At 35.4% G+C, this 12375-nt stretch overlaps 1 protein-coding gene across 3 annotated transcripts in view; it reads left to right on the forward strand.

Moving 5' to 3' along the window:
- The window catches only part of CCDC150 (coiled-coil domain containing 150), a gene marked incomplete at both ends in the record, with an annotated part of 125870 nt that overhangs the window by 41771 nt on the left and 71724 nt on the right, over nt 1–12375 (forward strand). The gene's annotated exons all lie outside the window — the stretch shown is intronic.

Genomic DNA, 12375 nt, shown 5'->3' on the forward strand with positions numbered 1-12375 from the left:
CATTATGGTAATTCAGTACATGTGTACAATGTGTAATGATCAAATCAGGGGAATAAGCACTTCCATCTCTTCAAACATCAATATTTGTACATATCAAGAATGTTGTATTCTTTTTCTCAAAACATTTGGAAATGTATTTGTATTTCTGTGGTATCATTTGTAATGGCTCTTTTTTCATTTGTTTATTTTTTTATTGTTTGTTTCTCTCTTTGCTGGTTAGTGTAGTTAAAGGTGTGTAATTTTTGTCTTTTTGAAATACCAACTCTGATTCGTTAAATTTTGTATGTGTCTTTTTAGTTTTGGTTTTATTTATTTCTGTTCATTATTTCTTTACTTCTACTAATTTGGAGTTTGATTTTTCTTTTCTAAGTCCTTGAGGTACACTAATAATTATTTGAAATATTTTTTGATGCATGCATTTATTTATATTCACATATTTATTTATATATATTTATTTATATATTTCTACTTGCTTTTGCTATATCTAAGATTTTGATATGCTTTGATTCTCATTTTTCAAGACATATTGATTTCCCATTTAATCTCATCAATTATACTTTAATCATTTAGCAACATATTGTTCAATTTCCAAGTTTTTTTTAACTTTCCATTATTCTTGTTGATTTATATGTTTATTCTGTTATAGTCTAAGGAGATACAGAGACAATTTAATTTTTTTTCATTTATTGAGACTTTATTTGTCACCTTCCATGATTTATCCTGGAAAATGTTCCATGTAATGATAAGAAAAATATAATATTCTGCTGCTGTTGGAAAAATATTCTGTAAATGTCTGCTAAGCACATTTGCTCTGTCGTATGATTTAACTATGGTTTTTTAATTGATTTTCTGTAAGGTTGATCTGTCTATTGAGGACTGTAGGGTGTATAAGTACCTAACTATTATTATATTGGAGCCTGTCACTCCCTTTATATATACTATTTGTTTTATATTTATATATTTGGGAAGTCTAGTGTTGGTGCATATATATTTACAATTGCTATAACTTCTTGATGAATTCTTTTAAGAATATATAATGGATTAATTTTTATACTTTTTTAAACTCTTTTAAATTTTAAAAAATTTGTATGACAACAGAATGCATTTCACTTCATTGTACACAAATGGAGCATAACTTTTTATTTCTCTGATTGTACACTATGCAGTCGCATCATTTGTGCAGGCATACATGTACCTAGGGTAATGACATCATTCTCATTCCATCATCTTACCTACCCCATGCTCCCACCCCTCCCAGTCTCCTCTTTGCCCAATCCAAAGTTCCTCCATTATTCCCATGCCTCCTCCCCCATTATGCATCAGCATCTACTTATCAGAGAGAACATTTGGCCTTTGGTCTTGGGGGATTGGCTTATTTTGCTTAGCATGATATTCTCCAACTGTATCCATTTACCTGCAATGCCATATTTTCTTCTCTTTTTAAAAAATATTTTTAGTTGTATATGGACTCATTACCTTTATTTGGTTTATTTAGTCTTTTATGTGGTGCTGGGGATTGAACCCAATGCCTCATGCATTCTAGGCAAGCACTCTACCACTGATCCACAACCCCAGCCCTTTTATTTTCTTTTAATGCTGAGTAATATGGCATTGTGTATATACCACAGTTTCTTTGTCCATTCATCTATTGAAGGACATCTAGATTGGTTCCACAGATTAATTATTGTGAATTGAGCTGCTATAAACATTGATGTGGATGTGTTACTATAGTATGCTGATTTTAAGTCATTTGGGTATAGACTGAGGAGTGGAATAGCTGAGTTGAATGGTGATTGCATTCTAAGTTTGCTAAGGAATCTCCATACTGCTTTCCAGAGTGGTTGCACCAATTTGCAGTAGGCCACCAGCAATGTATGAGTGTACCTTTTGCCCTACATCCTCGCCAGCACTTATTCTTGCTTGTATTCGTGATAATTGCCATTCTGACTGGAGTGAGATGAAATCTTGAGTAATTTTGATTTTATTTCTCTAATTGTTAGAGGTGTTGAACATTTTTTTCATATATTGGTTGATCAGTTGTATATCTTCTTCTGAGAAGTGTCTGTTCAGTTCCTTAGCCCATTTATTGATTAGGTTATTTGCTTTTTTTTTTAATGTAGTGTTAGATGGACAGAATACCTTTATTTTATTTGTTTATTTTTATGTAGTATTGAGGATCAAACCCATTGCCTCACACATGCGAGGCAAGCACTTTATCACTGAGCTACAGCCCGAGCCTGGGTTATTTGCTGTTTTGGTGTTAAGTTTTTTGAGTTCTTTATATATCCTGGAAATTGGTATTTTGTCTGATGTTCGTGTAGTAAAGAAGTTCTCCCACCCTGAGGGCTCTCTCTTTACATTATTGATCATTTCCTTTGCTGAGAAGAAGCTTTTTAGTTTGAATCCATCCCATTTATTGATTCTTGATTTTTTTTAAGAGAGAGTGAGAGAGGAGAGGAAAGAGAGAGAATTTTTTTTTTAAAGAGAGAGTGAGAGAGGAGAGAGAGAGAGCGAGAGAGAGAGAATTTTTAATATTTTTTTTTTTTTAGTTCTCGGCGGACACAACATCTTTGTTGGTATGTGGTGCTGAGGATCGAACCCGGGCCGCACGCATGCCAGGCGAGCGCGCTACCGCTGAGCCACATCCCCAGCCCAAGAGAGAATTTTTAATATTTATTTTTTTTTTAGTTCTCGGCGGACACAACATCTTTGTTAGTATGTGGTGCTGAGGATCGAACCCGGGTCGCACACATGCCAGGCAAGCGCGCTACCGCTTGAGCCACATCCCCAGCCCTTGATTCTTGATTTTATCTCTTGCACTTTAGGAGTCTGGTTAAGGAACTCAGGAACTAATCTGACATGATGAAGATTTGGGACTACTTTTTCTTCTGTTAGGCACAGTGTTTCTGGTCTAATTTCTAGGCCCTTGATCCACTTTGAGTTCAGTTTTGTGCACGATGAGAGATAGGGCCTTAATTTAATTTTGCTGAATATGGACTTCCAGTTTTCCCAGCACTATTTGTTGAAGAGGCTATCTTTTCTCCAAGGTATATTTTCAGTGCCTTTGTCTAGTACAAGATAACTGTATTTATCTGGGTTTGTCTCTGTGTCTTTTATTCTGTACCATTGATCTACATGTCTATTTTGGTGCCAATACCATGCTGTTTTTGTTACTATAGCTCTGTAGTGTAGTTTAAGGTCTGGTATAGTGATGCCACCTGCTCCACTCTTCTTGCTAAGGATTATTTTGGCTATTCTGGGTCTCTTTTCCAAATGAATTTCATGATTGCTTTTTCTGTTTCTATGAGGAATGTTGTTGGGATCTTAATTGGAATTGCATTAAATCTGTATAATACTTTTGGTACTATGGCCATTTCGACAATAATGGCCTATCCAAGAACATAGGAGGTCTTTCCATCTTCTGAGGTCTTATTCAGTTTCTCTCTTTAGTGTTCTGTAGTTTTCATTGTATAGGTCTTTCACCTCTTTTGTTAAATTGATTCCCAAGTTTATTTGTTTGTTTGTTGAGATTATTTTGAATTGGGGTAGTTTTCATAATTTCTCTTTTGGAGCTTTCCTCACTGATGTATAAAATGCATTTGATTTATGGGAATTGATTTTATATCTTGCTACTTTGCTGAATTCATTTATTAATTCTAGAAGTTTTCTGGTGGAATTTTTTTTTGGATGCTCTAAATATGGAATCATGTCATTGGCAAATAATGATAGTTTGAGTTCTTTTTTTCCTATTCATAGCCCTTTAATTTCAATTTTTTAATAGTTTTTGGTTGAAAATCAGCTTCATCTGATGAGTATAACTACCCCTCCTCAGTTTTGGTTTTTGTTTGCATAGTATATCTTTTTCATTTCACTGTGTGTATCTATACCAATGAAGTGAGTTTCTTATAGGCATCATATAATTGGATCTTGTTTGTTTTTAATCCATTCAGCCAGTCTGTCTTTTGATTGATTAATTCATTTATATTCAAGGTTATTTTTATGGTTTGGATCTTTTTATTATTTTACTTATTTATATTTATGTGGTGCTGAGGATCAAACACAATGCCTCACATTTTCTAGGTAAATGCTCTATCAGTGACCTACAACCCCAGCCCTATGGTTTGAATCTTAAATGTCTTCCCAAAGTTCATGGATTAAAAGCTTGGTACCAACATAATGGTGCTATTGGGAGGTAGTGGAAACTATAGGAAGTTGGGCCTAGTTATAGGAAGTAGGTCACTGGGTGTATGCCTTTTTAAAAGTATGTTTTTTTCCCTCACACATGCTTTGCATGTGTTCTTTCTCTCTTTTACTCCCCCTTCTCTTCCATTCTGAGGTAATCTGCCATGAAGTGAGCAGCTTTAACTTTGTCATTCCATCCCTGCCTTGATGTTCTGCCTCACTACAGTCCCAGAATCAACAGAACCAAGAGATCAGGAGCTGAACCCCTGAAACAATGAGCCAAAATAAATATTTCCTTGTCTAAGTTGATTTTCTCAGGTATTTGGTCACAGCCACTGTGATTAACACAGTTATTAACAGGTACAAACTTGCTCCTGTAATTTTGTTGTTTTCTTCATTTGTTTTGTTTTATATATTCCTTGTTCCTTTCTACTTCTCTTGTAATTTGTCTTTGTAAGTTTGACTCTCTTCTCTTTTTCATGTTTCTATTCTTTTAGTGTGTTTTGTATACTTATATGTGTTTTCATGATGGTGGTTATTGTTCTTTTGTTTCTAGAGTAGGACTCCCTTAAGCAATCCTTGTAGAGCTGGTCTCATGGTGAATTCCCTAAGTTTCTGTTTATCTGGGAAAAACTGTTTCTTCTTCATTTCTGAAGAGAAGTTTTTCTGTGTATAGGGTTCTTGGTTGGCAGGGTTTTTTCTTTCAAGACTATGAATATATCATCTCATCCTGTTCTGGTTTGTAATATTTCAGCCAAGAAATCTGCTATTATTCTAATGGACATTCCTTTATATGTCATTAGATGCTTTTCTCTTGGTATTTTTAGAATTTCCTATTTTATCCCATAATCATCACAAATTTTTTTAAAATTTTTTTTACAAAAAAACTGAGGTGCAGGCATTATGTAGAGCTTTTTTAAAAAATCATGCTACTATGTTAAAATAATTTATTACTAAACTATCTTTGGAATAATATTAGGATACATAGAATATTCACGAATGTACATCAAAATTGAATAGCTGGGCTGGGATTATGGCTCAGTGGTAGAGCGCTTGCCTTTCATATGTGAGCTATTGGGTTTGATTCTCAGCACCACATATAAATAAATAAGTTATTATTTTTTTGAGGCTATTGAAAATGGGGTGGTTTTCCTCATTTCCCTTTCTGAGGATGTGTCACTGATATACAGAAATGCCTTTGATTTATGGGTATAGATTTTTATATCCTACTACTTTGCTGAATTCATTTACTAGTGCTAGAAGTTTTCTGGTGGAACTTTTAGGGTCTTCCAGGTATACAATCATATCATCAGCAAATAGTGCCAGTTTGAGTTCTTATTTTCCTATGTGTATCCCTTTTTTTCCTTTCAGCTGTCTAACTGCTCTGGACAGTGTTTCAAGAATTATGTTAAATAGAAGTGGTAAAAGAGGGCATCCCTGTCTTATTCAAGTTTTTAGAGGGAATGCCTACAATTTTTCTCCATTTAGAATGATGTTGGCCTGAGGCTTAGCATAGATAGCCTTTACAATGTTGTTCCTGTTATCCCTAGTTTTTCTAGTGTTTTGAACATAAAGGGTGTTGTATTTTGTCCAGTGCTTTTTCTGCATCTATTGAGATGATCATATGATTCTTTAAGACTATTGATGTGATGACTGACATTTATTGATTTCTATATGTTGAACTAACCTTGCATCCCTGGGATGAATCCCACTTGATCGTGAACAATCTTTTTGATATGTTTTTGTATTTGGTTTGCCAGAATTTTATGGAAAATTTTTGCATCTATGTTCATTAGAGATACTGGTCCAAAGTTTTCTTCATTTGATGTGTCTTTGCCTGGTTTGGAATCAGAGTGATATTGGCCTCATAGAATGAGTTTGGAAGTGCTGCCTTTTTCTATTTCCTGAAATAAATTGAAGAGTATTGGTATTAGTTCTTCTTTAAAGATCTTGTGGAACTTGGCTGTGTATACATCCGGTCTTGGGCTTTTCTTGGTTGGTAGACTTTTGATGGTGTCTGCTATTTCATCACTTGAAATTGATCTCTTTGGAAAGAGGTGAAAGATCTATATAATGAAAATTACAGAACCCTAAAGAAAGAAATCAAAGAAGAACTTAGAAGATGGAAAGATCTACCTTTCTCTTGGGTAGGCAGAATTAATATTATCAAAATGATCATTCTACCAAAAGCACTATACAGATTTAATGCAATTCCAATAAAAATTCCAATGGAATTCCTCATAGAATTAGAAAAAACAATCATAAAATTCATCTGGAAAAATAAGAGACCCAGAATGGCTAAAGCAATCCTTAGCAAGAAGAGTAAAGCAGGTGGCATCGCTATACCAGACCTTAAACTATACTACAGAGCAATAGTAACAAAAACGGCATGATATTGGCACCAAAACAGACTGGTAGACCAGTGGTACAGAATAGAGGGGACACATAGACTAACCCACAAAACTACAATTATTTTATATTAGGCAAAGTTACCAAGAACATGCATTGGAGAAAAGATAGCCTCTTCAACAAATGGTGCTGGGAAAACTAGAAATCCATATGCAACAAAATGAAATTAAACCCCTATCTCTCACCATGCACAAAACTCAAAGTGGATCATGGACTTATGAATACAACCTAAGGAATACAACCAGACTCAAACTAAAAAGTTTCTTCTCAGCATTCTAGAAACAATCTGTGAGGTAAATAGTGAGCCTACATCCTGGGAGCAAATCTTTACCTCTCACACATCAGATAGGGCACGAATCTCTAGGGTATATGAAGAACTCAAAAAGCTAAACACCAAAAAATCAAATAACCCAATCAATAAATGGGCTAAGGGCCTGAAGAGACACATCATCAGAAGATGATGTACAATCAGTCAACAAATACATGAAAAAAATGTTCATCATTACTAGCAATTAGAGTGGTTTTGATTTGCATTTCTCTAAGATTTCATCTCACTCCAGTCAGAATGGTAGCTATTATGCATACAAACAACAATAAGTGTTGGCGAGGATGTGGGGAAAATGGTACATGCATACACTGTTGGGTGGGACTGCAAATTGGTGTAGCCAATATGAAAAGCAGTATGGAGATTTCTTGGAAAATTGGGAATGGAACTACCATTTGACCCAGCTATCCCTCTTCTCGGACTCTACCCAAAGGACTTAAAAACAGCATATTACAGGGACACAGCCACATCAATGTTTTTAGCAGCACAATTTACAATAGCTAAACTGTGGAATCAACCTAGATGCCCTTCAATAGATGAATGGATAAAAAATGTGACATATATACACAATGAAATATTACTCAGCAATAAAAAGAATAAAATCATGGCATTTGCAGGTAAATGGATGGAATTAAAAAGATAATGCTAAAGTTAGCCAATCCCCAAAAACCAAATGTCAAATGTTTTCTTTGATATAAGGAGGCTGATTCATAGTGGGGTAGGGAGGAGGAGCATTGGAGGAATAGACAAATTCTAGATAGGCCAGAGGGATGGGAAAGGAAAGGAAGGGGAAGGGGGTTAGCAAGAATGGTGGAATGTGATGGACATCTTTATCCAAAGTACATGTATGAAGACACGAATTGTTGTGAACATACTTTATATACAACCAGAGATATGAAAAATTGTGCTCTATATGGGTAATAAGAATTATAAAGCATTCTGCTGTCAGATATAAGCAAAACGTTAATGGTTCATTAACAATAAAAATAAAAAGATTGAAGAGTCCCAATGATGCACTTAATTTCTTCATGTTAGTTTAGTGAACATTTTTCAGGTCTGATAAAAGGAAACATTAATTGTTATTGATGTGTGCATTATAGTTAAAACATTACACTTGAGAATAATTACTATGGTGTTACAAAGTTGGAACTTAAAAAATTTAATCAGTGTCTGGAGATTGTGTGCCTCTGTCATTTGTTTTGTGCACTGCTGTCCTTTTTTCATTATCAGATAATGTTCTCAGTACCACTCTTATAGCATGTGCTTACTGTTAGTGCTTAACATTCTAACAAAACCATGCAAGTTGACTTTCAGAAACATATTGACTGGCAGGAGCAGTGGTGCATGTCTGTAATCCCAGCAGCTTGGGAGGCTGAGACAGAAGGATCACAAGTTCAAAGGCAGCCTCAGCAAAAAGCCAAGCACTAAACAACTCAGTGAAACCCTGTCTCTAAATTTAAAAATACAAAAAATAGGGCGATGAGGCTTAGTGGTCAAGTGCTCCTGAGTTCAATCCCTGGTACACTGCCCTCCCCCCGCAAAAAAAAAATATATTGACCATGTGCATGTAATGAGACTCATAGGCTTATAGCTCACAATGCATAAGAAGACAAATATACATCCATATGCCACTGGTAAATACCATGCTGCTCTATGAATCCAATTATTCCAAAAGACCTTTCTTGAATCTTAGATATTTTTTGTTCTGTTTCCCTTTTAAGCAGCATGATGATCAGAATTATGCCTTGTGATGATTACACAATGAGATTATAAACTAATCTTTGGTCTTGAAAAGCAGAGTTGTGACAATTATATGGTGAAATGATTGTATCTTAGACTTTTGACATCTTGACTATAATATTCCTTGGTGAGGCTCTCTTTTGGATAAATGTAATTGGGGACCTTTTCTTGCCTTTGAATTCATATCTATTTGAATACTTGGGAAGTTTTCAGCTTTTTTTAAAATTTTTTTTTATTGGTTGTTCACAATATTACAAAGCTCTTGACATATCATATTTCATACATTAGATTGAATTGGGTTATGAACCCCCAATTTTACCCCAAATGCAGATTGCAGAATCACGTTGGTTACACATCCACAATTTTACATAATGCCCTATTAGTAATTGTTGTATTCTGCTACCTTTCCTATCCTCTACTATCCCCCCACCCCTCCCCTCCCATTTCTCTCTCTACCCCATCTACTGTAATTCATTTCTCTCCTTGTTTATTTTCCCATTCCCCTCACAACCTCTTATATGTAATTTTGTATAGCAATGAGGGTCTCCCTTCATTTCCATGCAATTTCCCTTTTCTCTCCCTTTCCCTCCCATCTCATGTCTCTGTTTAATGTTAATCTTTTCTTCCTACTCTTCCTCCCTGCTCTGTTCTTAGTTGCTCTCATTATATCAAAGAAGACATTTGGTATTTGTTTTGTAGGGATTGGCTAGCTTCACTAAGCATAATCTGCTCTGGTGCCATCCATTTCCCTGCAAATTCTATGATTTTGTCATTTTTTATTGCTGCATAGTACTCCATTGTGTATAGATGCCACATTTTTTTATCCATTCATCTATTGAAGGGCATCTGGGTTGGTTCCACAGTCTAGCTATTGTGAATTGTGCTGCTATGAACATCGATGTGGCAGTATCCCTGTAGCATGCTCTTTTAAGGTCTTCAGGGAATAGTCCGAGAAGGGCAATAGCAGGGTCAAATGGTGGTTCCATTCCCAGCTTTCCCAGGAATCTCCAAACTGCTTTCCAAATTGGCCACACCAATTTGCAGTCCCACCAGCAATGTACAAGTGTACCCTTTTCTCCACATCCTCGCCAGCACTTGTTGTTGTTTGACTTCATAGTGGCTGCCAATCTTACTGGAGTGAGATGGTATCTTAGGGTGGTTTTGATTTGTATTTCTCTGACTGCTAGAGATGGTGAGCATTTTTTCATGTACTTGTTGATTGATTGTATATCCTCCTCTGAGAAGTGTCTGTTCAGGTCCTTGGCCCATTTGTTGATTGGGTTATTTGTTATCTTATTGTCTAATTTTTTGAGTTCTTTGTATACTCTGGATATTAGGGCTCTATCTGAAGTGTGAGGAGTAAAAATTTGTTCCTAGGATGTAGGCTCCCTATTTACCTCTCTTATTGTTTCTCTTGCTGAGATAAAACTTTTTAGTTTAAGTAAGTCCCATTTGTTGATTCTTGTTTATTAACTCTTGTGCTATGGGTGTCCTATTAAGGAATTTGGAGCCCGACCCCACAATATGTAGATTGGAGCCAACTTTTTCTTCTATCAGACGCAGAGTCTCTGATTTGATATCAAGCTCTTTGATCCATTTTGAATTAAATTTTGTGGATGGCGAGAGAAAGGGATTCAGTTTCATTTTGTTACATATGGATTTCCAGTTTTCCCAACACCATTTGTTGAAGATGCTATCCTTCCTCCATTGCATGCTTTTAGCCCCTTTATCAAATATAAGATAGTTGTAACTTTGTGGATTAGTCTCTGTGTCCTCTATTCTCTACCATTGGTCCACCCGCCTGTTTTGGTACCAGTACCATGCTGTTTTTGTCACTATTGCTCTGTAATATTGTTTGAAATCTGGTATCGCTATACCGCCTGATTCACACTTCCTGCTTAGAATTGCTTTTGCTATTCTGGGTCTTTTATTTTTCCATAAGAATTTCATGATTGCTTTATCTATTTCTACAAGAAATGCCGTTGGGATTTTGATTGGCATTGCATTAAACCTATAGAGAACTTTTGGTAATATCGCCATTTTGATAATGTTAGTTCTGCCTATCCATGAACAGGGTATATTTTTCCATCTTCTAAGATCTTCTTCTACTTCTGTCTTTAGTGTTCTGTAGTTTTCATTGTATAAATCTTTCACGTCTTTTGTTAGGTTGATTCCCAAGTATTTTATTTTTTTTGAGGATATTGTGAATGGAGTGTTTTTCCTCATTTCTGTTTCAGAAGTTTTGTCGCTAATATACAGAAATGCCTTTGATTTATGCGTGTTGATTTTATATCCTGCCACTTTGCTGAATTCATTTATTAGTTCTAGTAGTTTCTTTGTAGATCCTTTTGGGTCTTCTCGGTATAGAATCATGTCATCTGCAAATAGTGATAATTTAAGTTCTTCTTTTCCTATTTTTATGCCTTTAATTTCTTTTGTCTGTGTAATTGCTCTGGCCAGTGTTTCGAGAACTATATTGAATAGAAGTGGTGATAGAGGGCATCCCTGTCTTGTTCCAGATTTTAGAGGGAATGCCTTTAACTTTTGTCCATTCAGAATGATGCTAGCCTGAGGCTTAGCATAGATAGCTTTTGCAATGTCAAGGTAAGTTCCTGTTATCCCTAGTTTTTCTAATGTTTTGAACATAAAGGGATGCTGTACTTTGTCGAATGCTTTCTCTGCGTCTATCGAGATGATCATATGGTTCTTATCTTTAAGTCTATTGATGTGGTGAATAACATTGATTTCCGTATATTGAACCATCCTTGCATCCCAGGGATGAATCCTACTTGATCATGGTGCACAATTTCTTTGATGTGTTTTTGTATCCGATTCGCCAGAATTTTATTGAGGATTTTTGCATCTAGGTTCATTAGAGATATTGGTCTGTAGTTTTCTTTCTTTGAGGTGTCTTTGTCTGGTTTCGGAATCAGGGTGATGTTGGCCTCATAGAATGAATTTGGAAGAGCTCCCTCTTTCTATTTCCTGAAATAACTTGAAAAGTATTGGTATTAATTCTTCTTTAAAGGTTTTGTAAAACTCCGCTGTATACCCATCCGGTCCTGGGCTTTTCTTAGTTGGTAGCCTTTTGATGGCTTCTTCAATTTCATCCATTGATATTGGTCTGTTCAAATTGTGTGTATCCTCCTGACTGAGTCTGCGCAAATCATATGACTTAAGAAATTTATCGATGTCTTCACTATCTTCTATTTTATTGGAATATAGGTTTTCAAAATAATTTCTAATTGTCTTCTGTATTTCTGTAGCATCTGTTTTGATATTGCCTTTTTCATCCTGTATGTTAGTAATTTGAGTTCTCTCTCTTCTTCTCTTCGTTAGTATGGCTAGGGGTCTGTCGATCTTATTTATTTTTTCGAAGAACCAACTTTTAGTTTTGTTAATTTTTTCAATAGTTTCTTTTGTTTCAATTTCATTGATTTCCGCTCTGATTTTAATTAATTCTTGCCTTCTGCTACATTTGCTGTTGTTTTGCTCTTCCTTTTCTAGGGCTTTGAGATGAAGTATGAGCTCATTTATTTGTTGTTTTTTTCTTTTTTTGAGGAATGACCACCAGGCGATGAATTTTCCTCTTAAAACTGCTTTCATTGTGTCCCATAGATTCCGATATGTTGTGTCTGTATTTTCATTTATCTCTTCTTAGAGAGATTTCCTCCTTTATGTCTTCTGTAACCCATTGATCATTCAGTAACATATTGTTC

This window comes from Spermophilus citellus (assembly GCF_964194105.1).
Source record: "Spermophilus citellus genome assembly, chromosome: 11".
Classification (NCBI taxonomy): domain Eukaryota; kingdom Metazoa; phylum Chordata; class Mammalia; order Rodentia; family Sciuridae; genus Spermophilus; species Spermophilus citellus.